The 9,589-nt window shown below is 36.2% G+C and overlaps 1 protein-coding gene across 15 annotated transcripts in view; it reads left to right on the top strand.

Annotated features, from left to right (window-relative positions):
- ZZZ3 (zinc finger ZZ-type containing 3) overlaps window positions 1–9,589 on the top strand; it is a 101,887-nt gene that overhangs the window by 42,067 nt on the left and 50,231 nt on the right. The window lies entirely within an intron of this gene.

The raw sequence follows: 9,589 nt of genomic DNA, 5'->3' as shown, positions 1-9,589 counted from the left end.
ACTTATTGAAATTCTGATGAACTACTGGTAGATATAGGACTAGAACTCCCATATTCTAATTCATAGTCAGAATTACTCCTGGTTATCTAAGGGAGCAGATACTGGGTACTCAGTTTTCAAAATTCTTTAGTATGAGTTTAAGCTCTGTAATTGTAATGATTATCTGGTTTTATCTGTCAGAGAATCAGCATTATAGGTAAGTAACCTGTTCTATTTATTGGATGAAATGTTTTCATGTTCATTGTTTTAAAGAATATTCTGTTAGTGTGTCTGTGAAAAATAATTGCCCTGTATGAATTGGGTATATAAAACTACTTGCTACAGCTTGACTTTAAATAGATAATTTGGATAATTTGCAAAAAATACTTTGGGGGATGTTTAGAATGCAATTGAGTATATTAAAGTCAGAGGTTACTAGGGAAAACTTATGCATAGTGTACCTTCTCAACTAATTGGAAGAAGCTGTGGAATATAACAGCCAGAGTGGCCCCAGTAGTTTGGCACAAAATTTAATGAGGGGAGGGAAAAACTGTCCTTAATATAAAATTTTTGGTTGTAAGAGATACAGTATGCCATTGACTACTCAAAATCATCAGTGCAGTGAACTCTTGGTTTTTTCCTTTGAATGTCAACATCTTTTATTTCAAGTGATGTAAATGGTTTATAAAAGTGATTCTCTGTTGTAATCCAAGTGTATTTGTACCTGAGTATAATTTAACTTTTTCTTCATTTAGGGTCATTTTTGCTGACAGGTTATGAGTGATACTTTCTGCCATCACTGCCAGAATATCTCTGTTTTTGCTTTTGTTAAATGATTTGGACTCTGCTTTTTATGTTCTTATAACTTAGATTCTTTTCTTTGTTCTGGAAGTTCTGTGACTTTTTATAATTTTCTTCTTCAGTTTTGTTGACTTTCATTTTGTTGTCACTAGTGCTATCATGCTACCTTCCTCTAGTAACTCAACCTTCCCTTCTAATTGAGTGCTTTTATTTCTCTTTAAACTTGGAAATCAGAATAACCAAGCTTGTTAGAATTATGTCTCATGATTCTTGAGTGATGCACTGAGGAATTTCTCTTTGAATGCCTAGATAAGCATTAGTGCAAGGAGATGTTTGTTTTAATTGTGTGTTTTCTTGTTTGCTTTCTGGTTTAGAGGCTGTGTCTTACATAAGTAAACAGGTTTCTAAATTCTGGATAGAGAAACAACGGTTATTTCTTTATATATGGCAATACATTCTCATTAGCAATAAAACCCATTTAAAACAATTACCATTTATTTGAGACTAATTGAAGCTTAGCCTTTAGTTGCAGGAACTTTCTTTTAGTAGTTTTTTTGTAGGCTCAAAAATGTTTTTACATATTGGTAAGCAGGCTATACCATTTATGTGTTTCTGTGATGACTCATGTCATCAGATATTATATTTAGTAATACATAAGAAGATCTGTCTTGTGACTTTTCTGCTTCTGTCTTCAGTGAGGTCTGTATCTTCAGTGAGGTCTGTGTACCGCTATTTCTTTTACATTATCATGGAAAGCTGCTTCTGCTTTTCTCTTGAATCTCTGATTTTAACGTAGAGAAATTTGTAAAGTGGTGAGAAGAGACTGAGCAGTTTGTTCAGGACACTCTTAATAGGCAGAATTCTCTGTAGTGTGTTACGATTTAATTTTCACGTATCTAGTAATATTTGTATAGTAGACATTTGAAATATGTTGAGGATCTGGATTTTGTTCTCTTTCTTTAAAAAAGTATTGAAATTTGTTCTGACAGGCAGTTAGTTAATTTACTTGATAATAAGGTTGATTCTATTAAGGTTTATCTTTTAGCTCTGATAGGGAAGTCCAGAGCAGCCTATATGCTAGGTTTAGTTTAGCCTTAGTTCTTGGCATGGCCTTTCTCGTGTCTCATTTAAAAAAGCTCTTTACTCTGGCTGGTTGAAACCTGAAGGACTCTAGCCTCATGAAAACACTTAAAATTGTTCTCTCTACAACTCCTTGATAGTTGTTCTTTGCTTGGTCCTGTTTTACACATGCAACTTTGTATGTGGAAGATGCAAGGGGACCTCTGTACAGATACTTGGTGTTTGCTGTCTTTTTCTGCTTTGCTTCTTCCTCTTTGGTGCTGTGTCCCACAAATTCCAGCTGCCTTACTTCCCCAAACTCCTTTTTTCTCTCCCTCTGCTCAGTGAGACCGCTTCCTGTTCCATAGTACTGATGGTTCTTCCGTGTAGAAAATGTGATCATAATGTACCTTATCTCATTTGTTTGCTCTCGCAGATCAGAGTCCTGCACTGCATACTGTCTAACAATAATTGTTTCCGTATTTTTTCCAGTAGTCTAGTTGTGTATGGTAGAAGGATATTCAGTGTTATTCTGTCATGACTGAAAGTGGAACTTCCTGATTTAATTTCAGTAGGCACTAGGTATGTTTTCTTCTTATGACAGTTCCAACCTGAAGTTTGACCATTTGGAAATTATTTTTTGTTGACATTCTTGTGACAGTAAGGGCTAGTTTTTACTTATACCTTAAAAATGAGTTTAAGCAATTTCTTTTTCTAAGAAGCTGAAGTCAGAGAAATTGGAATAATACCAATTTGAATTGAAGAAGGAGGATAAAAGAGACTTGACATTGTTTTAGTTGTGTTGATGGAGTGTTGCTATGGTTTGAGCAGAAGTAAAAATTGGGTTACTGGTTCAGATACAGTTCATGAGGATGGGTAAAAGATAAAGCAACACACAAGAAGATATGAAACAATGTTTACTAGGTTTAGAGTGGTAACCATAAGAGATGAAAGAGTAATGTAGCTAGGTTTTAGTTATTTTTCTTAGACCCTTCAGGTTTTTTAGGTAGGCCAGATTTGATGTACTATACTTCAGAAAGCTAGGGTGAATATGCTCTTTTTATGTCTGTCAGTTGTCGAGTGTTTTGCAGAAATTTATTTTCCCTGATACTATTTTTACTGTTTATGCTGAGTTGGAGAACTCATTCAACTTTTGCTGTTGTTTGCTTCTTTTCATGTGTCTTAAATTATCTTCCCTCTTAATTTTAAATGTAATTTTTCATGTTTTAACTAACAGTTCTCAGAATTTAAAAGCATGAAATTACTTTGTTAGGTTTAAACTTCTAGTTGGAGAAAAAGTGTCATGCTAATAGTTTATTGGCAATGAGGGTAGAAAGTACCATTGAACACTAGTCAACACCTAAAGTATCTTCTTAATAAACATTTCAAAATATATATATAGGGATATGAAGAGTGAAGTTAAATGAACCAAGTGTAATATTTTATAAGTACTTTTTTTTTTTTTAAGGCACCAATCATGGTGGGGTGCCTGGGTGGCTCAGTCTGTTAACTGTCTGCCTTGGGCTCAGGTCATGATCCCAGGATCCTGGGATCGAGTTCCATATCAGGCTCCCTGCTCAGCAGGGAGTCTGCTTCTCCCTCTCCCGCTCCCCCCTCTTGTGCTCTTTCTCTCTCTCACTCTCTCTCTCAAATAAATAAAATCTTAAAAAAAAAAAAGTTTTATTTGTAAATTATTTACAAAAGTTGGACTAGATTTGAGGAGCACTCTAATCCCCTTCCATTACAATTTTTAGCTGGCAGTATGATGCTGGGTAAATGTCTTTAATGTCTGTGGTTGTCAGTTTTCTTATCTATTAAAAAAAAATGGCATGATTTGATTTCTGTAATTCAAATTAATATATATAAATGTATCTTTCTTTGCCCTTCCTCTTTTGGTACTGCTTATGCTTTAGTTATTGACTTCTTATTTTGTATGCTGTCTGTTGATATTTTCACACACTGTTGTGGCTTAAATTACCATCTCTATTGATGGATTTCCAAATGTATATATCCAATCAGATTATTCTTGAGCTTCAGACTGCTTACAATAGATATATCCATTTGCCTTCCACACAATACACTCAGTGGAACATGTCTAAAATTGAACTTAACCATTGCTTGCTTCACGTACATCCAATATTCAACACTATCTTTTACCTTAATTGGTAGTTTCTTTCACTTGCCCAGTCTAGAAAAATGGGAGTAATCATCAGTTACTTCTTCACTACAGCCCCTCTTCCACCAGTGTTATTGATTCAGCTTTATTTATTCTCATTGCCACTTTTTTTTTTTTTCTAAAGTAGGCTCCCCACCCAGTGTGGAGCTCAATGCAGGGCCTGAACCTACTACCCTGAGATCAAGACCTGAAATGAAATCAATAGTCAGATGCTTAACCGACTGAGCCACCCAGGCGCCCCTTGTTGACGCACTGTCTTCTTGATTACTGGAAATGCTTCCTTAATTGCTTTCTCTGGTGCTAGTATACTATTTCCTCAATGGACTCCTATACTGTAGCTGGAGTAAATGTTTTTAGAATAAAATCTATTCTTTAAAATGAACTATTGCATGATTTTTAAACATTCTCTTTATTCTCTATATTCTACCTCTCTATATTCTAAACAGATGAAACCTTCAGTTCCTTGATTATTATGTTCTTTTACTTGAGGCTTTCTCATATGCCTGACCACCTGCTCTAGTCCACCCTTACCCCTATCTCCCTGGTATCTTCCTTTCTCTGTCTGCAAAGGGAGAAGGATGTTTAAATTTAGACATCATATACTCTGAGAAATCTTTCCAATCTTCCCAAGATGGACTGATTGCTCCTTGTTAGCTCTATCATAGCAACATGTACAGTAGACCTCAAGCTCTTTGAAGGAACCGTATCTTTCTAGTTGGTTGATGTATCATTGGAGAAATGTCTAGCCTTATGCTTGTTTGAAAATGTCAGAGAAAAATTTAGTATGCTTTTGATAGAGATTTTTTTTATGCCATTAGTTTCACTTTTAATACTCTGAATTTATAATTTATAAAATTTAGTACTGGTAATGATTTCCTTTTTTTACTTAAAAACTAGATTTTAAATTTTCAAAAGAAATGTTGAATAAACTGCACAATCATTCACAGAGTTAACTCAGGAATTACGGAGAGATATTGGGATGGTGGGGGACATGGGAAAGAAGGGTGTATCTCTTGATTAGTTTGGTTGTCTGACCACATTTTCAGGTGGTGAGATAAATGTTTTTATATGGCTGTATGAAAAATGTAAGCTCACTTGTTAATACCAGACCCCAAAGAGAGGAAGTCATTATATTATAAAATAAATTTACAAGTTTGGTATGATCAGAATGTTTTGTACAGTTTCAAATATATTTTTACAATCCAGAGTTTTGCTGGTAGGCTTTAGAAAGCTATACGGAATGATAAGAATTTGGTTGGGGTTATCTTTATTGAAGGACTTGAAAGAAAATGTGTGTCCCTATCTATTTATGTGTCTGTCCTACTTAAAGATTTTCAATAGAGGATATTACTCCGCTTTTTCTGTATAACCTCATAATTTTGAGTAGAAGCTAGAAATAATGAAAAATACAAGGCATATCCTGTATCTTTGAAGTTATTGTAAAATGATTATATACTGATAGCTTGAGAGATACATAGTTTGGCTATATTTGAGGTATGTTGCCTGGCAGAGTATTAGTTTATAACTAGAGATTACTGGCTTGTCTCTATTATGTGAAATTGTTATGTATTTGCAATTTTAGAGTAGAAGGGGAACTTTTTACATGTTACAGTGTATTGTTTCTTAGAATAGGTAATCTAAAACTCTAGAGTAGGGAAAATATGTAAATCTTGATCTGACTGGTAGTCAGGATTTTTTCTAGATTATTGTGCAACTTTTATGATACTGACTACAATACAGTTAGCTGCATTCATCTTCCTGAATTCTTGAGGGAACTCAGGAATTTTATTGAATAGATTTAGAAAAACAGGTACTAGGAACCAGTTGAAAAGATACCTTTTAGGGTTTCTTACCGCAAGAAATCTAGAGTCTTTAGGGAAGAAAAAAACACAATTTTATGAAGGCTATAAATATGTGGATTAAAAAAAACCTGACATACTCTTTAAACAATTCTCTGTGAAAACCTTTGTGTGGTACTTCAAATGGTATTCAATTTGAATACAAGGTTATTAAAACCCAGTAACAGTAAGGAACTGTAGGTTACTTAAAACTAGCAAGGGGAGGGGCGCCTGGGTGGCTCAGTCATTGGGCGTCTGCCTTCGGCTCAGGTCATGATCCCAGAGTCCTGGGATCGAGCCCCTCATCGGGCTCCCTGCTCTGCGGGAGGCCTGCTTCTCTCTCTCCCACTCCCCCTGCTTGTGTTCCCTCTCTCGCTGTGTCTCTGTCAAATAAATAAATAAAAACAAAAACAAAAAAACTTATAAAACTAGCAAGGGGGATAAACAAAGTCAAGGTAGTTAGAGCTTGTTTTAGTAAGAGTTTGTTGGTTGCAGGAATCTGAAAACCCATTCAAAGTATATCAAATATAAAAAAGGCTTACTTTAAATAAATAGTAGGCAATCTTATGAATATTCAAGGTCAGGAAATAAAGCCTGGCCAGGCCTTGTGAAATTATAACCTTTTGGTATTTAAGATGATACTCTCTTACCTGTGCTTCAATTTATGCAGTACAGACTGGTTCTCTTTTTTTTTTTTATATTAATTCTTTTTTTTTTTTTTTTAAAGATTTTATTTATTTATTTGACAGAGAGAGACACAGCGAGAGAGGGAACACAGGCAGGGGGAGTGGGAGAGGGAGAAGCAGGCTTCCCGCCGAGCAGGGAGCCCGATGCGGGGCTCGATCCCAGGACCCTGGGACCATGACCTGAGCTGAAGGCAGACGCTTAACGACTGAGCCACCCAGACGCCCCCAGACTGGTTCTCTTTTTACTGACGTTTTCTGCTCACTTTCCCCGCATATTTTCAGTTTGCAAACAGCAGTGACTTTCCACTGTTCTTGCTCTGGCCCCAACTTTCTACTTTACCCTTCTTCTCAGATCCTCTTCACATTCTGTAACAAAAGCCTGGTTAATGACTGTACAGTAGATCGACTTCCCTGGGTCAGGTTTTCATCCCTTGCAAAATTATCATTGGTCATGGGTAGAGTTAACAGTTGGAGGTGGAGAAGCAAAGTCTGTTTTGGCCAATGCTTTTTGGAAGGATGTCTTCCAGAAGAGACGTTATTGGGCAGTGTAGGCTGTCAGAAGATGCCCATCATAGACCATTTGTTGTTTTGGGTCCAACTGTATTCTTGACCAGTTGTATGTAAAATGAGTAGAAGTAGCAGAGGTATTATACTAATTGTCCATGTCATTTTATTTCTGCATAATATTCCATTTTATGGATATGTCATAGTTTATTTACCTATTGGAGGACATGTTGATTGTTTCCAGATTTTGGTGATTATAAATAAGACTACTATAAACATTTGCATTTGCAGGTTTTGTGTAGATGTAGGTTTTCAAATCAATTGGGAGTATACCTAAATTTGTACTTTCTAGATCTTATGGTAAGAGTATGTTTAGTTTTGTAAGAAACTGCCATGCTGTCTTCCAAAGTAGCTGTACCATTTTGTATTCCCATCAGTAATGAATGAGAGTTCTGTTGCTCTATATCTGTCCTCAGCAGAATTTGGTATTGTCAGGTTTTTAAATTTTAACCAATCTAATTGGTATGTGGTGGCCCTGCTGTATTTTTAATGCATACATAAGCAGAGACCTTTTGGGCCATATAAAAATATTTGCCATGCTTGATATTTTATTTCATGTAGTAGGTGTTTTTATAAACTTTTTTTGTGGGGCGCCTGGGTGGCTCGTCAGTTAAGTGTCTGCCTTCGGCTCAGGTCATGATCCCAGGGTCCTGGGATCGAGTCCCGTGTTGGGCTCCCTGCTTGACAGGGAGCCTGCTTCTCCCTCTCCCTCTGCCTGCCGCTCTGCCTACTTGTGCTCTCTTTCTATCTCTCTGTCAAATAAATAAATAAAATCTTTAAAAAAAACCCTTTTTTGGGTAAATGAAATAATTTTAAAGGTTTTGTTTGGCTTTTAAAGGTTTCTAAAGGATAATGTTGGTAATTTTTATTTAAAAAAAAATTTTTTTTTTAAGATTTTATTTATTCATTTGAGACACAGAGATACAGAGAGAGAGAGAGAAAGCATGAGCAGGGGGAGAGGCAGAGGGAGAGGAAGAAGCAGGCTCCTTGATGAGCCAGGAGCCCGATGTGGGGCTAGATTCCAGGACCCTGGGATCATGACCTGAGCTGAAGGCAGACGCTTAACCATCTGAGCCACCCAGGCGCCCCAATGTTGGTAATTTTTAAAGCAAAGAATTTTTTTGCATAATTAATTCCCTTGTTAATAAATCTTTTCAAAGCTTTTTCAGAAATGAAGCTTTCCTTAGAATAGTGAAGTGTTTTATCATGGAATAAGAAATTTCTCAGTAATATATTCACCTGCCTTTTGAGTTATAGTGTATAATACCTTATTAAAATTTACTTTACCCCAGGGGGTGCCTGGGTGGCTCAGTCATTAGGCGGCTGCCTTCGCCTCAGGTCATGATCTCAGGGTCCTGGGATCGAGCCCTGCATCGGGCTCCCTGCTCGGCGGGAAGCCTGCTTCTCCCTCTCCCACTCCCCCTGCTTGTGTTCCCTCTCTTGATGTGTCTCTCTCTGTCAAATAAATAAATAAAATCCTAAAAAAAAATTAAAATAAAATTTATTTGACCCAAAAGATTAAAAAAAAGTGATAACTATTTTTTGATGTTGGAATTATGGGGACCTTATTTCTTTTCACGATTTACATTTTTTGGTCTTTGTTATGTAACTAGAAAATCTTAAAAAAATCAAACATATAAAATTTAGTTCTCATAAAGATATATTAAGGGATTTAAAAAAGAACCTCGCCATCCCCAGATCTTCATTTTCTGTGGTGTTAAGGAGGGAAGAGCACTAGGTTGTCGAATCAAGAGGCATTGGCATGGTTCTCAACCCTTACTTAGCTGGCCAATCATGAAGTCCCTTAATCTCCTTGAACTTCATTTTCTTCAGTTGTGAGATGAGGAGGTTGTACCTGTCTTTGAGGTGGCACCTTCCAGCTCTAATATTCTATAATTCTGTGGTACCTATACTTGCTATACACTCTAGCTCCTTTTACACCATTGGATGTGTCTTGAAGCTTGTGTCAGAAACATTCAGTGGCTTAATAATTGAGGAGTTGTGTTTAAATCTTACTAGGTAGCAATCTACACGCTTGAAAAACACATTTAAAAATATTTTGTATTTATTAGTGCCATTGTCTTTAGTCAGTATGTATATTCCTGGAAGATCTTAGTTGAGATACGCATTTTAAAAAAATTCTGTTTATTTGTAGCTGTTTTTTGTAGGGCTTACTGTATTTTATTTTTTATTTTTTGAAAAAAATCCAGTGTATTTGTTTAATATATTCATCAGAAGGGCTCAACCAGAGACTTAATTTAAAAAACAGAAACAGAACAAAAACAATACCACAGCTTAAGCTACAGAGTCCTAGACAGGAATGAAAAAAAGGACAGACCATCTAAAGAAAAAATAAAAAGGCAACACAAGGAGAGAGGCTAGACAGTCCAGGATCTTGGCTGGAGACCTGATTTGAGTAGGTTTCTTGCAGATACTTCTTAGAGGCTGTGGGGTTTTTCCAGAGCTCGGCAGCATGTGTGTTCAAA

The sequence above is a fragment of the Leptonychotes weddellii genome, chromosome 4 (assembly GCF_054177405.1).
Source record: "Leptonychotes weddellii isolate Sample4059 chromosome 4, ASM5417740v2, whole genome shotgun sequence".
NCBI classification, from domain to species: Eukaryota; Metazoa; Chordata; class Mammalia; order Carnivora; family Phocidae; genus Leptonychotes; species Leptonychotes weddellii.
This window is presented reverse-complemented; position numbering and strand designations above follow the sequence as displayed.